Source organism: Serinus canaria, chromosome 10 (genome assembly GCF_022539315.1).
Source record: "Serinus canaria isolate serCan28SL12 chromosome 10, serCan2020, whole genome shotgun sequence".
NCBI lineage: Eukaryota > Metazoa > Chordata > Aves > Passeriformes > Fringillidae > Serinus > Serinus canaria.
Window position 1 is genome coordinate 11,509,121 of NC_066324.1, and position 27,481 is coordinate 11,536,601.

The following is a 27,481-nucleotide window of genomic DNA, read 5'->3' on the forward strand; positions in this document are numbered from 1 at the left end:
CCCTCAAACAAAATGATATTTACATGTCCTAGAGTAGCCAAATCATCTGGATGTAGCTAGCAGATATGGCACAAGACCCAGGGGAAATCCACACATCCTGGGAGGAACCTGGAGCCCAAGCACCTTCACCTATGCTCAGAAAACACCACTGCAATCCTACATTTAGGTAGCTGAATCTCATAAAAAAAGCCTTAGAGAGACAGTGTGGCTTTCCATGCAGAGAATGAGGTTTGGTCTTGTCTGCAAGCTGTGTCTTGATCTGAAGGAAGTTCTTGATTGGACTGCACATGGACCACAGGTGTCTGAAATAGGAAGTCAAAGGCAGCAGCATGCCTTGTTTGCTATTGGCAACAAAACCAGAAGTTCCTTGGTTTGCCATGGGCATATGTATGTTCTACATGTACTCGTGACCTTTTTTTCCCCTTCACTGGCCATAGAGTCAAATCTAAAGAGAAAAAGTTTGAAAGTTGGAACTGAATGATTGAAGTAGAGTGGATGAAGAGGAACTGAGGAGTAAAAGTGACCTTCTTACTGACTATCCAAGAAATTGCCATATTTACTCAGCTCAGCAGAGCAAATGATGGCAAAAAGCAGAGCAGATCCTCTGCCAGAGCATACCTGTATCACTCCACTGACTTCAATACACTTTAACATAATAGTTGTGTAGCTGGGCTCTAATGAGTTGCAGCCACATTACACCACTAAGGATCTTTACCTGGAGAAAAAGACTAAAACACCAACCAATTTAACAGACTTAGTTTCATTTTATCCTGATTTTGCTCCTGTGTAAATGCCTTCAAAAATTCAAAACCACTGCCAAGAAGTAGGGTATCTTTTGCAACACAGAATTAACAGACTTACACAAGCTATGAGACATGGAGATGGGGGGGGAGTTTCTGCCCAGCCACACACCCTGGCAAACGAGAAGCACTGCAGCTTTTCTGGTTTGCTGTGATGTATGGCACCTCCCCCCTCAGAATGGTGTCCAGTCTAGCTGATCCCTCATTTTGGGGTGGGCAGAAGAACTGTTTGCAGTCCTTATGAAGTGTTCCATTACCCCTAATGTTTTGCAGTGATTAAAGGCTTTATTTAAACCTTGAGTTTAAACTAATTTTTCAACTAAAACCCTATTTCTAAATGCCCAAATAATTCTTTTAGAACCTTTCAGCTTTTCCATATGCTAATCAATTTAAACTATTCTCTGAATTCAATCCAAAACAGGTAAGAATTTGATCTCAATATTCAACTATCTGTGAATTTACTATTCATCAAGAGAAATGATTACTTCGAATTTGTTACCAAGAAACCTACAGGGGAAGCATGACACTCATAGGAATTGCATGGAGTAGGATTGAAAAGAAAAAGAGATTTATAAAAATTATTAACCAACATGGCACATGTTAGTCCCCCTGGCATCAAGAAATAAGAAAGAGGAGATAAAACTCACATATCATATAGAGTAGGTACAAGGTAATCATCACTGCCAGTTAAAGCAAGAAAAAATAGTTCACACTTAATAACAGAAGATCTTGCTAGGAAAATCAAGAGATATGTAACACAAAGAATAGATACTAGATAATAGCAACACTGAGAATTATGGTCATTTAATTTGCATGAAATCCTGAGAGATCCCAGCCTGACCTCACTGGGAGAGATGCGTCAGCAACTGCCAAGGGTACAGACGTAAAAAAATGAAATAATTGTAATTCATACTTCCTCTTCATTCTGAGAAACACAACCAGCAGATTAATAACTTGAATTTTACCTTTGCAGACTTCAGGTTTCGCTGTTCTGCTTCAGTAGACAGTGCCAATAGTAGCAGAAGCTCATTTCTAGATGTCAAATACTTTGTGTAAGCACCTAAATATTTGAAGGTTTTTGGAGCTTCTGAAATGCTGAGGATGCTCAGTGTGCAGGTAGAAAGGCTGTAAACACATCCTAGTCCGAAGCATTTTGTCAATGACGGCAAGCAAAATGAAGACCACCAGCAGCAAAGATTTTGCTGAAGATTTGGGTGGTTCCTATTTCACCAAAACTCTGCCCCCAAAATCCTGGACTTAAACACTGTGTCCTTGGCCCAAATCTTCCACCCCAGTGACTCACTGCTCTGGAAGGCAGTTTTAGTTCATCCCTTCCCACCTGACAGGAGGGTCACCACCTTCCTGACACTGTGGGGATCACCAGTTTACCCTGCTGGGGCCAAGGGCTTCTGAGAGCCTTCCAAAAGAGGGGGAGAAAAAGCCAGGAGCCACCTGGAGCTGTGGCCAGTGCCCTTCCCACCTTCAGTGTGGTGTGGCAGGCAAAGCCCATCCTTCACACAGGGCAAAGCCTGTCCTTCACACTGGGCAAAGCCCATCCTTCACACTGGGCAAAGCCCATCCTTCAAACAGGGCAAAGCCCACCCTTCACACTGGGCAAAGCCCATCCTTCAAACAGGGCAAAGCCTGCCCTCAAACCGGGCAAAGCCTGTCCTTCGCACAGGGCAAAGCCCATCCTTCAAACAGGGCAAAGCCTGTCCTTCGCACCGGGCAAAGCCTGTCCTTCACACAGGGCAAAGCCTGCCCTCAAACCGGGCAAAGCCTGTCCTTCGCACAGGGCAAAGCCCATCCTTCAAACAGGGCAAAGCCTGTCCTTCGCACAGGGCAAAGCCTGTCCTTCGCACAGGGCAAAGCCCATCCTTCAAACAGGGCAAAGCCTGTCCTTCGCACAGGGCAAAGCCTGTCCTTCACACAGGGCAAAGCCTGTCCTTCAAACCCAGAGCCAGGAGGCACTGACCAAACTCCACAACACGGGCAGGTAAAGAAGGGCTCTGCGGGTTGTCTGAGTCTGTCACAGAGCCTGTGTCACCTACCAGGGCCATTCCACCTCCCGAGAATTCATCTTTCAGCTTTTTTTACCCTGCTCTGACCAAGGGGGAGAGGTTCTGGAGCCCTCTCCTGCTGCAGCTGTTCCTCGCGGGGCCGCCTCCCTTCCCGGCGGGATGGAGCGGCTCATCGCTTCTCTGATCCCCGCGCAGCAGCAGCTCAAATCGGAACAGCAGCACTTCTGAGACCGTGCCTCGAGTGCCCCAGTGCCCACGGGCCCGCTGCAGCCGCGGGCAGGGCAGGGAGGGGCGGCAGGGATGCTCGGCCGGCTGAAGGAAGGGCCGACAGTGCCGGCAGCAGCTCCAGCTCCGGAGCGCTGCCCGCCCAGATGGCGTGGGGGAGAGCAGATGCTCTGTGATCCCGAGCGCTCCCGGAGAGGGCCACCTCTCCTATGTGCCTCTGGGTCTGGGAACAAAGGGTGACCCCGAGTGGGCCTGTTCTACTGCTGGCAGAGACCAGCGACTGTTCTCTGGATCTGCCCTGCCGACTCTCAAGCTCGGCAGCTCTAATTTGCCTTGTCTCCTGACAATCAGTCTCATTCGTACACTGCTCTCTCAACTTTTGTGGGATGTGGTTACAACATGAGGGCCCAAATCCTTTTGTGCCCCTTTTGTGTATATGTAAATACACATCTGTCCAACTACAGATGTTGATTTAGCAGAGCTGTGAATGAAGAAGAAGAAAGGGAAGTGGACTCAGTGTGAACTGAGTGTTTGTCCTTCTTGGGCCAGAACTCACAGAACAGAACCAACAAAAGTCTCTGAGAATGATCTAATCTTGTCCCTAGGCCAAATCTAAAGACCAACCCTTCTTCTGATGCCTGAAATCATTTGTCCATCCTGATCTTGAAAGCCTCTGTTGGTGCATTCCCTGCAGCATCCCCAGGTAAGCTCCTGTAGTGCTTAATTGTCTGTATTTTGGAAGATGCTTCTCTATGTCTAAATTCACTTGCCAGAATGACACATTAGACCTTCTGCAACTCACAGGAGTTGTGGAGAAGTGTTTGGTTGCTTTAACAGCTTACAATAAAACATTTGTGTCAGTGTGATCAGCCACCAGAGTGCCCTGGGTACCCAGCCCAGTGGCCACAGGTACAGGCTGGCTGTGCCCTGACTGGGTGGCAGCCCCTGGTCTCTCCACCATGGACAAGCATGCTCAGATCCCTCTCAGTGGCAGCTCCTGCTGCTGCCACAACACAGCAGCAACAAGTACAGAACAAGTGTTACTTTCTTTAATTTTATTGAGTATAGCCCCTTTACAAATCTTATGTGTACTGTGATACTGCAAATTCCAATAATTTATGCACCCTCATTGTGCAATCATTTTTTAAATAGTTTTTAAATTGAACACAAACACTTTATCTGTATGATGGGGTTACATAAATTATGGCTATAGTTCTTTTTGCTGAAAGCTTATGGCTGAGAAAAGTCACAGGGAAGTTTGGTAAGTGGAGACATGTTTAATAAATATAAGGTATTGGTAATAAAGCAAACAGTTATTCATGCTATATTTTAATTTAAGTACTTTTTATAGGAGCAGTATAAAGTAATTCATTCAGATATAGCTGTTGAATGTCTGGTTTTGTTACTAATAACAAAAAATGCCCATACATGAAAAGGCTGTTACCTGCAGGAAGAGGCTGCCATTAGCCTACACAGAAAGCAGAGGGTCTAAGGCCAAATTCCTGTGAAAGATCAGCAGCTTCAGTACAGTAGTCCTTGTCTGCTTTCATACCATCAGTTGGGAAAAGAAAGGCAGTGGTATTTTCCTGCCCCACTTAAGAGGTGTGTTGACCTGGTACGTTTTGGTGAGCAGGGCCTTAGAGGACTGTGTGAAAGTGTCCCAATAAAATGATATTGTTCAATTGAAAGTTACTTTAAGAACACGTGGAAACCTTCAGATCCCACATACTAAGGAATAAACTGCTCTCATTCTCAAAAAAAAAAAAAAAAAGTGTTTATTGTATGGAAACTTAAGAACCATTAAAAATTAAAGTTGACCAACCATTTTAGTTTTCCTCCTTAATTTGGCTTCCTCTAAACCCAAGAACTCCTAATGTTTCCTTAAATACTTCAACTCATCAGCCTGTGAAATATCCAGGCTGAATTTTCTGTGAATGTCAAATGCTTATTCTCACATGAGCCACAGTAGTGACTTAGTACACATACTCATAAATATTTCTGTGGCTGTGGCTTGTGGTAGTATTTAGAAAGAGTATGAGAAAAACTCTTAAAATACATGCTTAAGCACACTACTGAAATAGCTTCAAGAAAATTTCTGAAATGACTTTTCACTTGTGTTTTGATGAAGCTCAGTTAAAACTTAGGACCCTTTGTTCTGTTTGGGTGAAAGCAAGAAACCATGCAGAGGCTGTTTTCCAGGACTGAACAGCCCTGCAGCCCTAATGGTTTATGTAGACCCACTAAAAATGGCTTGAAATGTCTCCTTCTGGCTGCTGGTGAAATAGCATGATTCACTGGAAATCAAATTTAACTATACAATTTTGAATAATTGTAAATATTACCAGCAGAAAGCCCATTCTAAGCCCACAGATTTATCTGCATGTTTAAAGTTCCTCTTCCCCATTTGCCCATGGGTGCATTTGACTCAAAAAAGGAATTGCAAGTATCTTACAAAAATTGGCCTCAGAAGCCCAGATAATAGACCTGAACTCAACCAAACAAAAAGTAGCACTATCATTTGACAGATAGTGCTGCAGACTAAATTTTGTGAATATTCACGCTGCCAAGAACGCTTGGTAGAAACTGCTTGTGTATGAGTAACTCTGAATGTGACATATGGGGAACTTGTACATCTTTTGCCGGGAAGCAAGATCATATTAGGCAGTTAATCACTTTCCTCTGATCACTATTGCCATGGTTGCACCATTTCTGATGATCTTTCAGTACTATAACAGCCAGAAGTGCTGGACTGGAGAAGGATTATTGTGTGCCCAGGAAACTGGTGCATAGAAAAACACAGATGTGCACACTCATACACAAACCATTTCCCATTAAAATCAATATTGGATCCCCTGTTATGAAATCTGTGTATCAAAATGCACCCAAGGCACATTTCTTTAATTCCAAGCAGCAAAACTGTTCACAGGGTGCAGTGGAACCACTAGGAACATCACTAGTATTGATTAATGGAATACGACTGAGGGCAGAAATTAAGCTGGGGATAGGGGTCTCCATTAAAAATGTTTATTGCTAAGTGCTCATGTATCACTTCAGTTCCTCTGCAGATCAGATAAAAATCCACATTACAACCTTCTTCAGGGAAAAAAAAAAGACATTTAGCTGACATATTCATCAAAGAAATTTTTCTTCCTTTCTTTACTCCAATCTTATTCAGGGTGCTGAGTGCTAATAAAACCTGAGAAGTACCAGTTTGGGAAGAGAGTTAAGTACATCCTTAACACAAAGCAACACTTGAAGCAAAATATATGCTTTTCTAGTCAGCTCTGTTCTGCATTCAGCGGCCTGAATCTCAGACTCGAAAAATCAAATCTGTTTTCATATCTGAAGTTGGATACATAAAAATTGTGCCTCCCCCTGCCCCACTAAATTCATTAACTTACCCAGCAGCTCATCCAGGTTATAATCCATTCAAGAAAACACCCTGTAATGAAGAAGAGAAAAAGTATTAATACCACCCACTCAACCTGCCACTCTCCAAGCCTTACAGCAGCTTCAGAATCCAATTGTCTAGCAGAGGTCTTCAGGATGAGCCACTTTGGTCTGCATCACTTTTTGGGTACCTACAGCTGCTCTGGGATTCTTTGTTTTTACACCCATGTCTTACCCTTGCTGTTCCAGGCTCATCAAAATGGAATGCTCAGATCTAAAATTTCACAACACTTAGGCATTAGTAGAATTTAAAGATTCTACACTTTATGAAAATCAAATTTCAATCTCCAGGATATTTTTTTGTTTGCCTTATTTTTATGAGACCCATTGAGTGGTATCACCTTTTAGTAAAACCCACTATGTTTGCTTTTACTGCAACCCAGAGTCAGAGGGATGGACAAGAAGTGAGAAAACCTCTGGTGACCATTTCCTGGAACCCCAATGGACTTGGTTCTTGTCCCTTACTCCCCTGATGTCCTTTACTCCAAACACAGGGTTTAACTTCTCTTTAGTGATTTTTACTTTCTTTTCATGTTAAGCTTGCCCTAAGTGTTCTGAATTCCATGGAATGAAGTGATGGACCTGGGAAGAAGACAATAGCATGTAGCTGAATCTCCAGGGCATTGAAGGGAAACTTGCAGATCATTATCAAACAGTAGAGAAAGCAGGATGCTATTGGCACAATACCTATGTACAAGATTTAAGACAGGAAAAGCACCCTGTTCCCTTGCCCTGATAAGCAATTATTAGTGCAGAAGCACAGTCCCTACTCCTTTCTCACCAATGAAGATCTTTCACTGTTCTGCCTCCAAGGGAAAACTGTACCCAGTTCTGTGTGGATTCCTGCCTCCATCTCTGGCAAGGCATGCCACAGTCTGCACCACCACAACAGATACTCATAGAGATCCCAAGAAAACAAGGGATCAGTTAAACAGGGGCTGGAAAGCTCAGATACTCAATAGTCTGCACGATGTTGCTTACCTATCCTAATCCATGCCAGCTGAAGTGTTGCCATCTGGTAAGGGGCTTGGCTTACACACAGCAAAATAATTTCTCCAGTCTAAAGCCAGTAACAGTTCCAGTTCATCACAGTTCCAGTTTTCCAGTTCTAACACACATGCATGCATACACACACCAAAACAGTCAGTTTTATTATTATTTTTTAGTCCCTGAAAACAAAATAATCTCTTAGTAATCTCTTGTATTTGTTGAAGTGTCAACAGAGGGAGCATATAGGTACCAGGACACAGCCATTCTGTAGGTATCCCCTAATGAACCCCCTATGCTTGTTGCAAGCACAGCAGAGGGAGGAACAGCTAAAGAGCTGGAAAAGCAGCAAAGGAAGGAAAGCATGTGTGAGTGAGTGAGAGTGGGAGAAAAATCCACAGTCAGGCCAGAATTCTGCTTGCCAAAAAAAAAAAAAAGGCTAAGAGATCTCTTTCCAAAAGAAATGAGTCAAACCAGGGAAACAAAAATAATAATGCTGTGTGCAACTTAAAGCAGCAGCTGCTGTCTGAGAGAAAACATGAGATGAGTTAGAAGACACAGAAGATTAGTCTTTTTTTTGCTTTTCAAATTATTATGTTTGTCGAGCTTTTGGCTCAAAAATATTTGACCTAATCACATCTGTTTTACTGACTTAAATGAGAGGCCTGGCAGCTGTAGCTGGCAAAAAAAAAAAAAATCTCCAAATCTGCAGACAACCTTCCAATATTTGGGCTCTTGTCTGAGAAATGTAGGGATAACAAAGTCTATACCCTAAAAGTGCCTATGCTGTGCAAAACCACTTACAGACAGATGCTGCTGTAGCCACCCTGCAAACAAGTCTGCTTCTAAATTCAGCTGTTCCTTGGCTTAGCCTCTGGAAATGGAAACCCATTACTCTGATGAATGTAAATTTATTTCATATTCTTGCAAACAATCAACTGAAGCCTCTTTGTCTGCACCCAGATACAAAGGCAAACAATGGCTGCTGAAGAGAAGTAAGAGCTGACAAGCTGGAACACAACCTACAAAGTCTTGCAAGTAAGATGAAGCCAATCTGTCTTGAGTGAACAGAGAAAAGGTGTTTTGCAGAAATGTAAAACAGCATACACATTTATTTTTACTACACAAATATGTGTATAACAAGTGGGGAAAAAAAGAGAAAAACACTAATAATATGGTTACACAAAGATGAACTGGTTAGATGATCTAAAATTACTTCTTTTTTGAGTCCCTGTAACCTGCTGGGCTTTATTTAGTGAGAATTTCCTGCCTGTCTAATTTTCATTGGCACATCAATTTTCTTGCAGTGCCTGATTCTCTTTCAACATCTGTTGCTCAGTTTGACAGTATTAATTTTGGATTTTTCCCCAGATCCGATTAGTTGAAGATTGTAGTGAATGCTGGCAAGAGATCTAAGTTTTCTGTCTCTCTTCTCTCTTCTTCATAATGAAAAAATGTTTTCTTGAGATTCATAATAATTGGTGTCACTGTATTTGGTACTGAAAATCATAAAGGTATTTAGAGAACTCTTATACATACTAATAGAAATAGGTTTTCTTCTCTTTCCAAATATTGTCTCCACCTCTCCATACATGCACCTTGTAATTGGTGGCTATTGTATCCATGAATTGTAAGCACATTCCTCTAAGCATGTATGTTGAAAAGGATCAATTTTTCCTGTGTGTAACTGCTGAAGTGTTATTCTAGAAACACTAGTGAAGGTCACAGGACACCAAATAGGAACAAATATATAAGCACAATGAATTTTTTTTTGGTTACAGTCAGTAGACACCAGTGGGTGCTCTGTGCCATTAATCACGTCTCAGACACAGCCCTTGCCCCAGGGAGCACACAATCTGTGTTTAAGGGAAGAGCCAAGATGCTCTCAGGCAGTGCAGAGGAGCTCAGGAAGTAACATTTGTCAGTTTGATCAGTGGCAGCACCATACATGAACAACATCTATTTTTGTTCGGATGATGGTGATTTAGGTATCCAAGCAGAACGAGGAAGCAGCTCTGTGAAATCCCTCTGACAGTGCTGCTCATGTATAAGTGAGATACAGAAAAGCACATTGGTTTCTCCTTTAAGGAGTACAAGGGCTCAACCACCACAAGGCAGCCTCTAGAAAGCAGAAAGAGGTGCAAGAAGAGAATCCAAACTGTCCTGGGTGTTTCAGGAGAAGGAAGCAAGTCAAGTAGAGCCAAATAAAATAGGTACCTTCATTTGTTTGGTGTAAATGAGATATAAGGGAATTCTATGTTGCCCAAATTAAACTCCACTGCCTGCATCTGTCCTGCAAGGATATGGTTGAAACAACAAGCCATTACAATGGTCTTGGCAGCAATGTTCTAGATGAATGTGGACAGAGCAAAATGTTTTTGCAATGCCAGTAAAAAGGATGTTGCAGTAATCAAGATGGGAGACAGTTTCTGGATGAGCATTTCAGCTTTGTGGGCAGGATCTAAGATTTTTTTAAAAAAGACCCAAACCAACCTTGCAGGATTCAGATATAATGTGACTTGAGGACCAGAAAACATTACAGGGCAAGTATGATGGTCCAGTCACTGTCCTAAGCAGCAAGCAGGATTGCAGTGCTGAAGGACATGACAGGAAGGTAGCTCAGAGAGAAAGAATAAAAACTCTGTTTTAGCCCTGCTCAGTTCAAGCTGGTGGTCAGACAGCAGAAAGGCTTGGAAGAGAGACCAACTTTGAGCAGCATGAGACAGGTCTGAAATACAGAGATAAAGCTGTGAGTTCTCAACAGAGTGACAGCAAATTTAAATGAGGTTCAGAAGGGTTAAATAGTTCACATACAAATAGGTTCTAAATATCTGCAAGGGATAAGGAGAGGCTCTTTACAGGAAAGTGTACCACGTATAAATGCAAGCACAATGTACATCCCCTTCCCCCAAATCTAGAACCTATATAATTGCATATGCATTTTACTTCATTAATGAGATGCCCTTGTCCAAAGCCCTGTTGATTCTGCCACTTTTTATGCAGGGAAATAAAATAAAGCTGCAGCTTGGTGTGGGTATCTGGTATCCTGGTGTGAAGATCTTACATAAAACAAATCAAGCTGATCTGAAAAATTATCTTGTTCCAGACTAGAAAATCCTGATTAGCATAGAGGCTGATCTTTGCACTCACTTGTGATCAAATAAATAATAGATATCCATCAAGCTGTTCTTCCTAGAGTTCTGAAAAAGAATTATTTTGATTTTTAAATACATGGGAGGTGTTTAGATATTGTTAAAGAAATCTGAGAATGATCATCTGATTGTGGATAATTTATTGCCTGCCTTTGGGTATTAGCAAGACCTGTTATTTAGCTTTGTAGAAACCCAGATGCTTTCATGAGGCACTTGACTTTTACAGTCTTTCAGTTTAAAAATCAGCTGTCCTCACTATTTCAGCTCTAGATCTTTTGATCCTTGTGCTTTTATGTACTGGACTGTTCAGAGTTAACAGAGAGCTGCCAAGTGTACAAATGATGTTTTAGCTTAATTAGCTCTGGGTTACTCTCCTTAGCATGAACTACACATAAATACATGCAAATATTATTGATTCAGAGTGACTAATCTATAATATTGTTCTGGAGGTGAATTACCACAGACAAAAAGGCAGGAGAACAAAGTGCTCTGTCTAAGCTGCACTATTAACAGCAAGACTTTGGAAGGCTCCCTTTTAAACTGCAGCCTCCCTGGACTGGAGGGATTAACTTCCTCATCTGCATAGGCACAGACAGGCACTAAAGCTTCCCATTTATTTATGTACCATTGCATGAAACATGCATGTTTTTATCATAGCCGGCATTTTACACATCTCTACATACTACTGACAATGTTTAGAACATCTTCCACCACACCACAGTCACAGCAGATAGTTTTGTATTTTAATGGCACTGCACAAGCATTCACAGCAAAGGACACATCTGCCTAACTGTCCTTAAAGGGGCAATAACTGCTTCTGTTCTACATCCACTTTCCCAGTCATAACTCATTTGAAAACACACATTTTTATCTCATCAGGTGCTCTAGGCATTAGTTGGCAGATCTCTTCATGTGTATGTGAGTTGTCAGTTTGATTCAGAGTTACCCTTAGACTTAAATAATCTAGCAATCCTCAACACTGCTCCTGCTCTTTTACCCCTGCTGACCTATCCTGTAACAGGCAAAACTGGATTGGGCTAGAGCTGAGCTCACTTCAAATAAATTTCAAAGTCAGGTGGGAATGGTAGTGCCTTCTATTATTATGTGGTGGTCTTTCACATATTAACACCACATTTTCAAATACCATTTTACTCTGCCAAACTTTAATCATTTGTTCTGAAATTTTATTTGCCAGTTGATCTGGATCATAGAAAAGCCCATAGAAGAATTCTTACTTTTATCTCCAGAGCAGGGTCTGAAGACAAAATCAGCCACAAGGACGGAAGAAAACCCTGAACATCTAATCACAATCACTGCACTGAGAGTGACTGGGGTCCAGTGGTAAAAGTATAGCTGTAAATAAAAATGCATATGCATCTGCCTGAGCAGGAATGATGCAGATTTAAACTGGACAGCAAGACAGGCTCTGGAAAGTCTGACCACTGGAGTTTCTGTGTCTGCAGTCTGTTCTTGGTACCAGTATATTTGAATGTAATTGAGCATAGGAAATAATCATCCATGCTTTCTTTGTTAGTAGTTGCAGCATTATTTAAAAGTCCCTTTTCCTGGCTGAAGCAAACACTACTGCAGGAGATGTATAACCCAGCAATAGGAGACAGGATGAATGTGAAGGGCTTGCAGCACACCATGCCATGGGAAGCTCTGCCATCTGCAGCACTGCCCATGGCCATGGCACAGGTCCTTCCCAGCAGGTACGTCAAAGAGGAAGGATGAGGCTTCCCTGTCTCTGGCCACAGCTGACTCCACGCTGCTCAGTGACTGGAGCAGCCCTTGCTGGCAGCTGTGCCTGGGCCGCGGTGCAAGGAACAGACTGACTCAGGCTGGCAACACTGGGTTACTGCTTGGACCTGACAAGTGCTTTGTCTTAGCCACATGTGCTCTGTTCAGTTTTTCAAAAGCCCTTTAAACTTCCACTGATTAGAGGTGGCTGAACTGAAAACAGAGCTCTGCCCCAGTTTTGATCAGCAAATAGAAACTCAAGTGCTTCTTTGGCTTAAAGGTACGCCCATAAATCTAGCCTGGGAAATTTGCAGGACACACTTCTGTCAGGAGGCATAAGTGCATGCTGCTTTATTTTAGGACCCAATGTGATGAGTCATTCTTTGTAAGTGTTCTGGCACTTTATCTTTGCAATCTGACTTGAACCTTTCTCTGAAAAGTAAAAATAGTAACAAGACTTACTGTTTAAGCTAATTTTTTGCAAGCTATTCTTTCATTTTAACATGATTAAGGCTTAGCTTTGTTTTTTAGATGCTATTCTTAAATTTTAATATAATTAAGCTATTAATATTTTTGAGTTATTACCATTACAACCATGCAGGGACACACAAATGTCAATAAAAGAGAAAATTACATCTGGGAACTTTTTTCTCAGTTTGAAGCTGAGTTTCAGATTGAGGAGACTGTTCTAGCTAACAATCTGTTAACTGAGTTGTGGATCACTTTCAGCAATCTTTCATAGTGTGACATGCTCATAAAAAGGAGCAAGAAGTTACTTAGAAGGACTTGTTCTTGTGATGGGAGATAGGAGAACAGAGGAGCATACCATGTGCTCATGCTTCTCTCTGCTGCTGCAATCCACGACGTTTTGTGAGAGAAAACATTTCAAAGATACCTACACCATGGACAGCAGTCAGAACCAGTAATTCCCCTGCAAGTGGAATACATTTTGGGTGTGGTCATTGTTATATTTGTTGATTCAGTTTTGCACACATTTTGAAATATATTTCTTTAATATATATATAAGTTGGAATGTGAAGGACTGAATATCTCTTGGTAAAATGACAGGTCGATGAAACACTTGTATTGACAAGCAAAGGACCTTTTGGGAGGTAGGCAGGTCAGGAAACACCCTACAGCTGAGAATTTCAGGGCTGAAGCCCCTTCAGGAATAGGCATTTTTGCCATTCAATTTGGACAACATTTTATTCATTTATTCTGAAAAGAGCTGGGTTGTCACAGTATGAAATGCTTTACTATAATAATGAAGTTTCACACCAATTCTGTTTTCATTACAAAACATTTGTAAAGAGGAATCAGAAAGGTCACCTAATTTTGAACTGTGAAAAGCTCTAAAAATCTCTGGGGTGAAAAATTCTCTCAATCTGAGTAGAATTACACCTGTCTGGAATTTGGTCCCTGAATCCTTTTCATGTCTTACTTAATCAAGCAAGCAAGTGTGAACATGCACTCCCAGCAGGGATCAATCAGCTGTGTCAAAAGCAAGAAGAGAATTACCTCATTTTTGTCATTAGACATGAACCAAAATGTTAAGGATTTTTTAAAAGGTTGCTTTTAATTTTTTAGGAGTTGCTCAGTGTTCTCATTTTCTGATTTGTCTGCAGACAGCAAAGGATGAAATATGAAAGATGCACAAGTGTGTCTCATATTTTCTGAATGACTGAAATGACAAAGCCCCAGAAATCCTTTGTTTTTGTGAGATTTTCATCATCTAGAAGTCTGAATGGATGAGATAAGCTTCTTGACTTTGGGTACTTAGGCAGACTGATGAAATAGGATTGCAGGTAGCCCTGCTTTCAGATTAGAGGCATTTTAGTATTTCTCTGCCTGCTCATGCATTGATTTTTGCACTTTGTGAGTATATAAAATGTGAGCTTTTAGTACAGGCTTGTACTGAATTGCCACAGTTTCATACCAGAATAACAAAAGTGAAAGATTTGGCAGTAAGCCTCACAGAAAACTGTTCCCACAGCTCAAGCAATATCATGGGTTGTGAGGACTATTTTAAAGTCATTAATGCAGAATTCAGTGTGCTGTCTAATATACTGTGGCCTCCATGTGATGGAGATGTCTGACTCAAAGGATGTAAAGTGTAATATAAAGATATATTGTTGAAATTTTTTCAAGACCATCGCTAAGGGAGCTATGAATATTTGTAGTTGTGTCTTTTTCAAGTTTCATTGTTTTTTAAAATATATTTCTACTAAGAACCTGAGGCTATTTCAGTTTTTAATAACAACTATCTATAAAACAAAGGACTGAGTATGCTCTGCACAAATCTTCCCTAAAAGCAGTTAGACTAATTGTGCAATGATAAACCAGCAGGAGAAAAACCTGGGAATTGCCAGCTCAGAGGAGTGACCTGTAGTCTGCAGCCTCCACAGAGGAGCCAGCTCATAAAGACCCAAACAACTCATGCTGTTTCAAATATTTGCCTTTTCCTGAATTAGTAAAGCTGGATATCTTCTGGAAAAATTGCATGTTCTAGACAGTGAGTGGGATGACTAAGCCTTTGCTTAAACTGATACAGTGAAATTTAGAATCAACGAGACCATTAATACAATTACCAACCTTTCCATAATCTTAACACAATTATATCACATGTAAGAACAGAATATGGGCCCACTTTATCATCTGGCATAGCAAACCTGTCCTGGGAACCAAATCTCTGCAATATTTCTACTGTTCAGCTCCCTTTGGCTCTGTTCCCCTTTCCAGACCACCTCCAGGGAACTGTGGAAGACTATCACAGCTACAGAGACAGAAGCCCACCTCCATGTCATGGCCTCTAACACAAGTGCACAAAATTAGTGGGGAAAACAGATGCTTTGACATCTTCAAATGTCTCCTGAATGCTTTTGCTACCTCAGGATGCCATAGTGTTCATGTTGCTCGTTCAGCATTCAGGCAGTACTGAAATGGGAGGATACATTTTGCTCAAGACTTCAAAACACAGCCAAGTATTAGCTGTGCTATTTTTGGCAAACAAACATGTACAGACATCTTCTTTGATTGCTACTTTCTCAAAATCACTATAATTTTCAGCAGTTGCCAAGAAATTAATCCTGCTAGCAAGTCCCAACCCTCGTTTCCATAGATAATTAGTGGATGGGGGCAGCTAGTCCCTACTATCAGAGCTGGAGAAATCCATTGTTCTCAATCTGCAGCTCACACCACCAAATGTTCCATGCTAAATTTGTCACTGTTGATTACTTGCACGAATGCTCGGGGTGGCATTTGGGGATTTTTCTGGACTTTTGCTGGTGTGTTACTTGACAGCCTTACCACAATAAAACACAGCTATGATTATACCACGAGTAAACAACTCCCCTTCAGAAATGAGAAGAAAATAGGAAGACAAGGTACAGAAGAAATGCAGAAAATCCTGCAAGACTGTTCCCAGATTCCAGATGATGTTAGGGGCAGATCCATCTTCTTTGCCCTATTGTTGTTTCTACCCAGAGGAAATGCCTCTATTCCCATACCAACATTTTTCCATCCATTTTTTTTCATTGCTGGATAAGATTCTTTGTTATGATGGTATCTAGTTCTTATCCTTCCACTACCTTCAAAAAGAGGGACTTGTGAAAAGGAGGGTCACAGTTTCAAAGGTTTCCATTAAATTCTGATGTCCAAGCCCTGCTTACTGACTTTCAGTAAAAATAAGTGCCTAAATGTCCCAGTCTACCTTAATCCTCATATTCAGTTTTTCTTTTGATATTTAGTGGGTTTTTTCTCCATATGTTGTGCATCTTAACAATGTGTCATCATTAAGAGAGAGAAATCAGGCGAATCAGTGGTCTCACAAGAGAATTCCAAAATCAAACTACTGTTAATGTTCTCCTACTGAGGGGTTTAGCAAAAAACCCCACAACTTTTAAAAACACTCCCTTGCTATCACCACCCATCCTGCTGTTTCAACAATATGTCACAGGAGAAAAAGCCATATAATACCCACAACTAGATCTTGCTGCATTAATTTTTAAACTCAAAAAAACAACTTTAAGGACACTTTCAGTTCAGCCAATCAATATTGTAGCGTGAGAACCAGTTTAATATTTTGATAGATGATGACTCATTCTCACATCTGAAAAATAAATGACATTAACTCTGAGATTAAGTCATTGACAAGACAAAGGTAATCATATACATGTAGCATTATGCTGGTTTTATTACCCTGACTCTTTTAAGCCTGCACATATTCAACAAAGAAGTAATGTAAAATGGAAAATCCAATTAGCCCACGCATATGCTTCTTGAATACCACTACCACTACCAGCTCTGCATGCAGATGAACTGAACAATGCATTCATAGCTTATGAAAGAACTGTTATATACAGCTTTGCAGCCTTGCATTTAGATTTTGCAAAAAAGATGAATTTACTTCATTTACAGATGATGAAAACATTAGGTATTACATGGGTTAAAAAAAGTATCTTTTATGCAAAACTTCAGCAAACCCATCTCATTTACAAGTAAGTTTTAACACTGATCAAGTTTAGGAATGCTAAATCAAGAATGAGAGTACTAGTTTTGAAGGAAGCAGAATTAGAAAATAAATCCTAGAAAAACAACTGCATAATGAAAATCAAAATATATCTGTTTAATCTATATACATTGACAGTTTATGTATTTAGATTGAAACTAAACTGTGAGGCGTATGGAAGACATTTCTTAATTCAAGAATACACTAATATCTTTGTGAAATATCTGGCAGTATAAATGCATCTTAGAGACCTTTTTTTCAATCTGCAATGAGCAAATTGCAAAATTAGGTTTCATAGAACAAATCTGGTCTGTAGGCTCACAGCATCTCAATGCAATGATGTGTAAATTGAATTTCATGAGAAGCCTCAGGTTCAACCCTCATGGCTGTCAGGGAGAGCAGTCTAAGCCCCATCAGCTTTTGTTTTGCCAATGCATAGAAGCTCTCAGCTTTTTTTCATAGGTCATGCTTCCAAATCCCTGCAGCTATTCTTTATTCCATATACCATTTTCCTGAGAAGGTTAGCAGAGAACTGTACACAGTATTTAAGGTCTGATAGCATCAACACTTCCTCACATGTGTGAGAATACCTTGAACAATACTACTAAAAATAGAAGCTAAAAATTGCCAAAATGATAATCTGAAGTCCCACAGCTTGTCATTGGTGCAGACTTCGTCCTCCTCACAATGAAAACACACAAAAAACTTCTCTGAGCAGATTAAGTCCAGATGTTGAAAAACGGAACCACCAACAGCTGAGCCATCCAGCCCTGGACAAAATCAGGTCATTAGAGCTCAGTGAACAGAGATTGCTCCTTCCTCTCTGAAGGTAAGTCCCTAGGAAATGCCCACTTTTCTTGCTAACTCCCCATGCATTAACATTCCCTGAAAGGTAATGGGAAATATTCCCTAGATTCCTTTTCCACACACATGAAACATGTACATGTAAAACCTCACACCAACATGCAAAAAATCTGCAAGATTTGTCACTGGACATTGACAGAACAGAAGAAAAAAAGTACAAGAATTGACCCATTTCTATTTGGTTGACTGGCTACTGTCAGTTCAAATGTGCACTACCTATAACTTAAACAATAACTTATTATACTGTTCCCTTTTAAAAACAGGCATATAGAATGCATCATGATTTTATCACTGATACAATAAAGATTATGCTTTTGAAAAATCCAAACGTTTCCATTATGGATTTTTCATAAGTTTCACTATTTGATTTTAAAACTTTTAAAATGGTTTAAGTGTGTGAAATTCAAATGCAGTATAACTGGGATTAGAGACTAATTTCAGAAAGTAGAATCTCATTCTTTATAAGCCCCTCTTTGTTTTCTTTATATGAGTTAAAATGACAGCCATAGATATGCCCAAATTTCTCCTGCTTTGCAATTTTTACCTCCATTTAGGATCCAGTAAAACAAAGCACATGGACTCTGACTCCAGAGTCTGTTCCCACAGTTCCAATGTCTGTTTAAATGTCAGCCAAAGTTTGAGTGGCCTACAGGTACTAAACAACTTGGCTCATAATACCCACACTCAGCTGATGAGGAATTCCTGATACTGCATGAAAACACATGGATAGCTCAGCACACAGGTATAGATAATTAAGAAGTGTCCGTGGGAAAGCTGATGGCTGAGTTTAAAAGGCACTGCCACAGATCTCAGCAAGTGTGCTCAGACACAGGGTAGAGAAAGAGTTCTCTCATAAAAGATAACCAGTCCTGGGCTTCTCCAGAGCTGTCTCATCTTTCAGCTCATTTTTTTCTTTGACTCTGGTGGCGTTCGCACAGACATTCCAGAGAACATGTTCAGCAAGTTCTCAGGAAACAAGGTCAGTTTTCTGTGAATCTTCACAGACATAAGAAACCTCATGTTGCACCCAGTCTGACCTGAAAGTTTCAGAGAAAACCACTGGATTCACTGTAAAAGTCAATTTGGCTGCATATCATCTACTGAACGTTCTTGAATATATTAGTTTAAGAGGTAATGCAGTATTTATAGTCACCAAGTTACAGATAATTAGGAAAATTGACATTGCTACTTTCAAATGTGCTTTTAATTTAGTCTCAAAACAAGAGAAAACCAGCCAGGAGCCTAAAGAGATGTCTAAATCTACAGCCCTGGCTGAGCTTGGCTTCAGCAGAGCGTTATTTTTGCAGGAACTAACATGGGGAATCAAAGAGCACCACAGGACAGAGACGCTTTCATTCAGATTCATTCTTGCTGAAATGAAAGTGAAGTGCAATTAAAGCTTGGAGATTTTCCAAGGAGCTCTAAATAACAATACATCTTCCTTTTATTCAGATGTTTAAATAGCTTTCAAAGAAAACTTGATGAACATTTTAAATTTTTTTTTAACTTTAAAGCCCAAGAGAAATGGCCATATTCCTCTTTAACGTGAATCCTAAAATTCCATGAAAATACATAGTCTTCATTTAATCATAGTTTTGTTTATTCTACATTAGAATGATCTAACTTTAAGCATTAAGTTTTAAAGAAGTGTTTTCACCGTATTCTTCCTCTAGTCAGTGAAGAAAGGGACTTACACTCAGTCTGACAACACCCTACTTTTTGGAAGGGTCTGGTTCCCGCCACCAAATGCAGAGGAACTACTCCCAATCCACAGTAAAATCTGATTTTAGAACTAAGCAGATGTCCTTTCACACCTCTCCTGTTCATCTGACTGCTCCAGTACTTTCCTGGACCCATTGTGGGATGGTTCAGGTATCTAAACCTGCAGAAAATGAATCTTCCCCTACAGGAAACAAACTGCTTCCTGTCTTTAGCTCCCTGAACCAGCCCTCAGCACTTGAGGAATGAGCATGTCAAGCTCAGCCCAAGGCTAAGAGTAAGCCTCAGAACACAGATGGAGGCAGGGGAGAGGAAGAAGGGGCCCACAGCCCCATTTAGCAGCTCAGTTACGATATGAACCAGCATATCCTTAAGTGGTTTAATCCAGCGATTCAAAATGACCACTAAATGATGGACCCTATTTATATGTGTCTGTTGTTTCCATCTGGGTGTCTTTATATTTATCTCTTAGGTATCTATAAAGACAGATACTTATTTTTATGTGAATATGTTTTTAACCAGGCTTTTCAAGTTTATGGTGGGTATAACAGAAATCCTTTCTTTCAGTTTTTATGTCCTCCAAGAACCAGCAGCTCATCTTTCTCCTTAAAGGGATGTTTTACCTTTTCTGCTGCTCAAATTAAGTGATCACCTGCTCTCAAATGATTCTTTAATAATTTCCATGAGACATTTGCTAATAGATACACTGTGGGATCTAGCACGCACAGCTGGCTGAAATAGCCTTGTGGCATATACAGTTAAAATGAATGAATGAAAGATAATATTAATAAAACTTTGCACTTTTCCAAGTCCATCCTTCAAGGATCTCAAGGCACATAGAAAATGCTAAATGATTAAGACTCCTGAGATCATTAAAGATGCAAATAAACATGCTTGTCTGCAAAGACAATGTTTGCTAATTAATTTATTTATTGTGTTTGGGGACAACTTGTATAACTGATTTATAACCCTCTAAAAATAAAGTTTTGTAATTGACATCTTATTTACAGTGCAGCTAGCAATTAATTTTGTAATTTATTTGTAGAAAACATTTAAAAGCAACAATCTTTGCCTCTTATGTATTATGTTATAGGACAAAATAGCTGAATTTAAACAACAGCAAAAAAATTAATACCTTCAAATACCAATTAATTGTTCCTCAATTAGTTTATAATGAATGAGTCCTAATGCATGCTGTAGAATTAAACTCAGGTCAAAGAACTCTGGAATTAATGATTTGATAATTATCTGAAAGATATTACATACAGTAAGTTTTAATCTCTGAAATGCCCAACTTTCCTCCTGGAATCAAATATTTTAACATCCCCCTAATAGTCTCTCTATACTTTGTGACATATACTGGAGCAGAAATTTAAAGTTATGTGAATATTTTCAGGCTGCAGCTCTCTGGATAAAATTTCATGAGTGGCATAGAGTGTTATCTACATTCTCAATCTTTTTCCTCTTCACCCAATTCACTTCTCAGAACAAGCCTATGTTAATCTTCATTAAAATCTTCATTTATTTCAGGTGTAAGATTCACTTCCTTAAACACTTTAAATAGATTTTTTTATTCTCATTCTCACTGGAAAAAACAAAACAGTGCCACAGTTGCAGCAGGGAAGATCAACAAGCTTTAAAGGAGAGAGAACACGAATGTGTTTTCCATTGAGTCCTGTATTTTGTTTAGCTTGTACTCTTTGCTGGGGCCCATTTAGCTTTGAAAGAGCTCTGCTTCTGATCTCTGTGCCATTCCCACTGTACGCCCTAATCCTGCATCAACTCCTACAAGGACCTTTTATCTTACTAACAGAACCTGGGATGAAAGGAGACACAGATATGTAAAGTACCAAAGGCAACTTCCATGTGCTCACACTCTGCTAAATGCAGCTCAGAGACTCAGCTCTTAGCATAAAGATATGCCAAAATAAATCAAACAGGACTCACCTTGAGAGCTGCTGAAAGAAGGGGCAGGCAGCCCTTCGGGACCACAGGGCTCTTCAATCTCTCTTTGTACTGCTCTCTGGTTTTTCTTTTTTCAAGACAATGTCCCTGCTCTGAGTTCTCTGCAACAGAGGCTCTTCATCTGCCCTTCATCTAAAAGAAAAAAAAAACCAAAACCAAACTCAAAAACAAAAGACAGAAATCTACCCCAATTTTACCATTTTCCCATGCAGATTTGTTGGTGAAAAATGAGCAGCACACATAAACCTTGATGTTTCTGCTCTGAGACCCTTTCTGACTAATATAGGACTTAAAGCAAGTATTCCTCTTCTAGAAAGAAATCCAACACAGTCCCCGACAGCTCTGGTCCACTTTCTGGTAGAAGGGCTGCAAATGGGCTAACACAAGATGACTGAATTTTGGGTTATGTTCTCATACAGGAGTTTATGCTGCCTGATGACTTTAAGCAGAAAGTGAAATATTTCTGGCTGCAAGCCCCCATGCAAGGAAAGCAGGGTCTGCTCCATGTAGTGTGTGCTGCAGTCATGCTGCAGACACCCCACTTGCAGGGAATGCAGGGCACTCCCTTCTAGGGCTTGGAGTGTGAGACCTTTGCACTGTTTTTGCTTGGGCTTCTGAGAGCCCCACAGCTCCACATGTAGTTTTGGCAACCTGCTCTCTGTAGTGATGTGATAACATGGGAGGCTCTCAGCCAGATTTTAAGGCACCCTGCAAATCAGGAAATTTTTAAATAAAACATTTATAAGTAATTTTATTCTTTTAAAATACAATATCCAGATTGTCAAGTTTCCAGATCTGTTCTGAAAACTGTTATCAGCATGTCAGTAAAAGATATTAGTCTAATGACATATTAATGTGGCCTCAGTGGGAGATACCCAATTACAAAGTTTCATACAGCTTGCTTCATCTCTTGCTGTGTATGGCTAATGAAAAAAGACAGGAAATTTTGAAGAAAGGGAGGAGAAGATGATAATTTTTGAATCTGGCCCTCAGCAGTTGTGGTCATCTGTGAAATTACTTTTTCTGTAAGCAGAAAATTCTCCCTTTGGACATTTAACGGAAGAGCAATGGAAAATGGAAAATGCTTCCGTACTGAATCAGGATAGTGGTATTTAAAATGAAATTAATAAAGGATCAATGATATATAAATGCCCAGCTTCATTCGAGAAAGCATGAATACTTTATCGACTGTTAGATTTTTAAAAGAATCCTGGTTGTACTTTGCACATCATTCACAAAACCTTCTGCTCTGTAATTTGGATGATTGCTATACAGAAATTGGAGAATAAATCTAAATGGTTTAAGGGTGTATAATACATGCAGATACCTTCTCCTCCAAGTTACAAACTCAGAACAACTCAGGTTAGCTGTCAATCCACAGTCAACCCACCTCAGGTCTCAGCAGATAAAAGTCTGCAGCAGAACAAAACTGGTTTGGTGAGAACCCTCTCCAGCCTCCTATTTGCCCTACTAAAAGAAAGCTGAAAGTAGAAAATAGCTGGCAGAGCCACTGAGACAGGCAATAGAAGTTTTTTCCTGATTCAGGGAGGGGAAATAAAATATTAAGCATTCCAGCAAACCCTGGAGCTGTGCAGAAAATCTACCCATCCTGTCACTTGCAAGTACTTTCATAGTGTGCAATTAGTACTTAACATGACACTTTTTCAGACATGGGTGGAAGAGGGATTTGATTTTACGTTAGCAACCTCATACTCTGAAAGTACTGGGCTCCTTTGCTAGTGGGATATTTACTAACAGAGGGAAAAGCATGAGCCTCTAAAAAGAAATCAGCTGGTGAGGAGCCATGCATGAATTAACAGACCATGTATTGATCTCCACCTCATTCCAGGAGCAGGAATAAAGGCAGAATGCGCAGCAGTCATGTGGCTTGCTGGTCTCAGTGAGTAAGGCTCCCCTCCTGCCATAAGCACTTTCACCATTTTCAGTTCCTGTTGGCTACAGTGGAGCCAGTGGAGGTTGGAACTGAGGCAGCATTTTGTTGGCATGTGGGCAGTAATCCAGCAAAACAAGAGCTTTTTCCATTGCCATATGTGTCTATTTTCCCTTCCAAACAGACCATCCATCCCATTAGTCAAACGGTGTAAACAATTTCCTTGACAACAAAAAATGTATCACACATCAATCAAAAAGAAAGTCTAATGTGCCAGCTACTACCTCAGCTGAATGTGCCTTTTGCTTAACTTTGCTTCAGCTGGTCTAACTCTGGCACAGTTATGTAAATATCCACAGAACCTGACTGATGCAGAGACTTATGCTGCTGCTGTTACAGATCCAGCACATTTCACCTGGACAAGAATAATTCCACACCAATAGGAGGGATGCTCACCTGGCAAGGCAGAGCTGCTCTGCAGTCAGACACCTCTTCAGGGCACAGCTGTTCTACAGAAGCCATTTTTAAAAGTCTACAAATTAAACTTGAAGAAAGCTTACAGTGTAATTACTGAAGAGAACAAGGACACAAAGGGAGGGAGGAAGGAATCTTTCTAAATGCCTGTAAACTCCTTAGGGGGCTAATCTTCAGAGAAGGGAGGCATCAGAAAGTAAATCTGATGAATAATTTTCTCAGTCCACACAGCACTGAAATATCATCTGACACAGATATCCATTTTATATCCAGCCCCCACTTCTGTTTAATGGTTAGATAATCATGGATCATAAGTTTAGTTTTAATAACAGCCACAGCAGACACTTTATTAGCAGATTTTGAAGGCTACAGGGTTGTCATTTGTCATTATAGCAATTTTCTGGTTTAAATACTGCATCAATTTGTTTCTTCTTTTTTTTTTCCCTGAATTAATGAAGGTCTCTCACTCATAGTACTAGATAATCAGAATGAAGAGAAACTAAGTTGCCTATTTGAGAGTTTTCTGGCCTGAGAAAATATAACACATACAGCTGCTAACTCACAGGGCTTCTAAGACCAGGAGTAATCTCCTCTTCAGGGCAACTAAACAATTGATCACATATATTCAATTTTCTGTAAATCAAAGCAAATTCTCTAGCCACTGTCCTGATTGATAGGTGGAGTGTTTTTTGGAGAAAATCACCTACCCAGAAACTGCTCAGTGTTTAGTGCACACATTGCACCCTATCTCTGGAGATAAAGAGGAGACATTGCCCTAAAACCACACTGCCACACAAACACCTCCTAAAGTGAGCATCAGGGGTAAGATGTGCTCTGCACTTGGCCTTTCTTGCATCCCCCATGGTCTTGCTGTCCTGGTGGAGTTCCATGGGGCAGAGAGCCTTTCTTGACCCTAGATATCAGAGCCAGGGGGGCTGCAGTAAGGATGTGCTGGCCCATGCCACACACCACAGAATTTTGCTTAAGTCAAAATTGTACTGTTTGAGCAAAAGTCATCATGGCCAGTGAGGGCACAGCAGGGAAGAGATCAGTGATATTTAAGATATGGAAGGAGACTTTAGATGAAGTTTCACCTGGTGTAATGGCAGGGAGGCTGGAACTAGATGATCTTTAAGATCCCTTCCAACACAAACCATTCCAGGATTGTATGATAAATTACTAAGCTGTTTTGTGGCTCTGCAGAAAGCAGAGCAGTGTCTTACTGTTTGGAAAGCATTTCAAATGACTGATGTGCATGTTTATTACCACAGTGCCAGCAGCTTTGAGGCATTATTTTAGTGGGAAAATTAGAAAGCTACTACAAATACTTAAAAAATAATCACCTCTTCTTTTTCGAAACTTCTCCTCAAAATCAGCATCAGTTCTGTATGGTAGCATTATGTTTCTCCATCTGAACTTGTCTGAGAGCACAGGCAACTGGTTATATTTAACTAGAATTTTAAACAGAATAGCATTCATGTGTTTTCCAGCTGTTTGTTCCCTTCAGAAGAAAAGCACTGTGGGTGGATGTTGTATCAGGAAGAGTGAAGTAGTCACAAAACCAGGAAAAAATGCAGGCTCTAAGTATTTGAAAAGAGATAATCTTCATTTAAAATGCATCCTTGCAAACTATTCCGGATCTTCAGTTCAGAATTTGCTTGTGGTTGCATTTGTGCAAGAGAAAACTATACATTTGAACATTACCAGCTGACTTGGAAGTGTCATAAATCATTTGAGCATTACATACAGGTAACATCTTTAATGTTTTAAAATTCTAATGTAGACCCTAGGCTAGGGTCTTGTTTGTATTACAACCTTCAGCACTTTGGCCAGCAACATACATTATTCTCAACCCCCAGAAAAAACATGAATGTTTAGATTTGTTCTCTGTCTAGCCATAGAAAAGCCAATAGTACTGAGCTAATTGCTCCCACCAGAGCTCCTAATGCTTTACCCTAAGTTTACAGACACTGAAATTGCTGCAATTCAAACGCATGAAAATGAAGCCAACTAACCGAAAAGTTATCTGTTTCACAGTTCTTGCTCAAATTAAATGGAAATTATGTTCATGCACAGATAATATGTGCTGATCTGGGCCCTGAGGCAGAGACTGAAAACAATCCTTTAACTGCATACATGTACATGTGTATATGTGTTTTACACTCATCTCTTACTTTGGGCAAAAAAGAGCGTAACTTGAGTGATTTGTTTGTTCAGAAAAAAAACATAGATTTGTTCATGCTGGCTGATTTGAATGCTTTTATTATGGGTGCCTGCAGCATCCTCACTAGTAGGGACAAGCACAGCCACAGGATGGTTTCTCTTCACCATCCAAAGGAGAGGGGCTATAAAAGCACAGCTGGTGGCTGATCCCACCAACCCCACCAGGGCATGGAGCAAAGGGGGCACAGACCCCTCAGTCATGTCAGGGAGCAGAGTCTGACAGCTCAGCCACTGCCTGCCTGGGCCACTTCAGAGCTGCAGCTCTGCTGCAGTTTTCTACTTGAGAAAAAGCTACTTTTGAATAAAAAAAAATATTTTTTGATAGAAAAAAACTTTAATTATGAAAGCTTGAAAACTCTCACCAGATTAGGAATCCAGATGAGGTGACTTCTAATACCCTTACCAAGGCATTTTATAACAAAACAGGATAACAAATTTGTCTTGTAAAGTTTCTGTCTTCAGAAGCCTTCCAAAAAGAGGCTTCACTTTTAGATTATCCCTGCTGAAAGAAGGTGTCTGTAATTGCTTCTTCACATTTTATATCTGCACACTGGAAGCACCAGGTGCTTTTTCAAAACCAATTTTTCAGGATTAAAATGACAGTAGCTTCAAATTTATTCAATAAACAAACTACCTCTTTTTTTTTTTTTTTTGAGCAGTTAGAATAAAATCCTCAGTACACTTGCTTAAAAGTAGCTCATTTCTAACACACAAAGGAGTCAAGAGCAAGTACATTAATCATTTGATTTCTTGGAAGATCTCCTGCTTTCAAATGCACTTCCTTTGGCATTCTCAGAGTGCACTGTACTTTTCTGTGTCTCTCAAGTGGGTAGTGCAGAGATGGAGAAGCTCAGTTTTAATTTCTATAGAGCACAACTTTTGCAATGATTCCCACTCCCACAGAGCACTTCCTGCAAGAATAATTCAGAATGGCTTTGGGGTCTTTTCCCTTCACACTGGATGAATGTGTCAGCCCTGTAGTTATGCTGATGGCCAAATGGCAGCTGACACCTACCAAGACATGATGAAGGTATGCACAAATTAATGAGTTTGATAGCAAATCCCCAATCTAGAAATAGGAGAACACCCTGTCCTGCTGTGCTGAGGGACATGTACCTGGTTTCTCTACCTATTTACCAACATCCTGTCTCAGAACTGTTCAGCAATTGGGGTGTAGCTCTTGGCACCTGCCTACACCAGTAGCTGTGTTGTCTACGGCATGAAAGGACTGAGAGACTATCATGAAGTGCACTGAACACAATTTGAAATTACATACAAGGCTTTTTTTCTAAACTAGACTGAATTAGAATGTGACTCAGGTGCACAAAGCTCAGGGACCAAATCATTTTTGATTTAACTTCATTGAAGTTAGAAGCAAAGACAGTGATGTATTGGACATATTCTTCTATTTAGGGTCTTCTTAAGGGCAATGCAGACATTTCTTCACTGCATTACTTCACTGT